The sequence below is a fragment of the Octopus bimaculoides genome, chromosome 7 (assembly GCF_001194135.2).
Source record: "Octopus bimaculoides isolate UCB-OBI-ISO-001 chromosome 7, ASM119413v2, whole genome shotgun sequence".
Lineage (NCBI taxonomy): Eukaryota > Metazoa > Mollusca > Cephalopoda > Octopoda > Octopodidae > Octopus > Octopus bimaculoides.
In genome coordinates this window covers 23304713-23305649 of record NC_068987.1, presented here as the reverse complement: position 1 = coordinate 23305649, position 937 = coordinate 23304713, and positions in this window count along the sequence as shown.

Here is a 937-nt window from a genome sequence, read left to right as displayed (position 1 = left end):
TCATGCATCCCCCACACATACACATTCACAATAGTTCTTAGGGCTAACGAAGAAAACCAAAGGCGGTCACTTGACATGCTAGAGACAACAGCGAAATGTTTGCCCCAAAATCACTACCGTCAGAACGCATTAGATTATATACTGTTTGTCTAGCCTTGAGCCTTGAGCCTGACATATACATCTTGGGTACTTTTAAACCTGTCGGAGTCCAGACCTCTCCAGATCCAACAATAATAGATTTATTCCAGAAAGAGAAAGAAAGAAAAAAAAGAGAAAGAAAGAGGAAGAAAGAAAAAAGAAACAAAGAGTGAGTGAGGAAGGGAGGGATTAGATTCGACTCCAGTTTTTTTTATTTATTAATCCGAAAAGGATGAGATAAAGTTGATCTGTCTAAAGCTTTGACGATTTCGGCAATTCTTCATCTATAACATTGTTACTAAATGCACAATAATGTGTATCACAGCTTATAATGCAGTATATGACATACAATAATATCGTCGCCTAGAATGTAGTTACTAAACATACAATAATGCATATCGCCGCTTGTAGTGTATATTGTCGCTTATAACGTAGCAAAAGATATTCAGTAATTTATATCACCGCTTATAGTGTAGTTTCTGTTGTTGGCACTCCGTCGCTTACGACGTCGAGGGTTCCAGTTGATCCGATCAACGGAACAGCCTGCTCGTGAAATTAACGTGCAAGTGGCTGAGCACTCTACAGACACGTCTACCCTTAACGTAGTTCTCGGGGATATTCAGCGTGACACAGTGTGACAAGGCTGACCCTTTGAATTACAGGCACAACAGAAACAGGGAGTAAGAGTGAGAGAAAGTTGTGGTGGAAGAGTACAGCAGAGTTCGCCACCATCCCCTGTCGGAGCCTCATGGAGCTTTAGATGTTTTCGCTCAATAAACACTCACAACGCCCGGTCTGG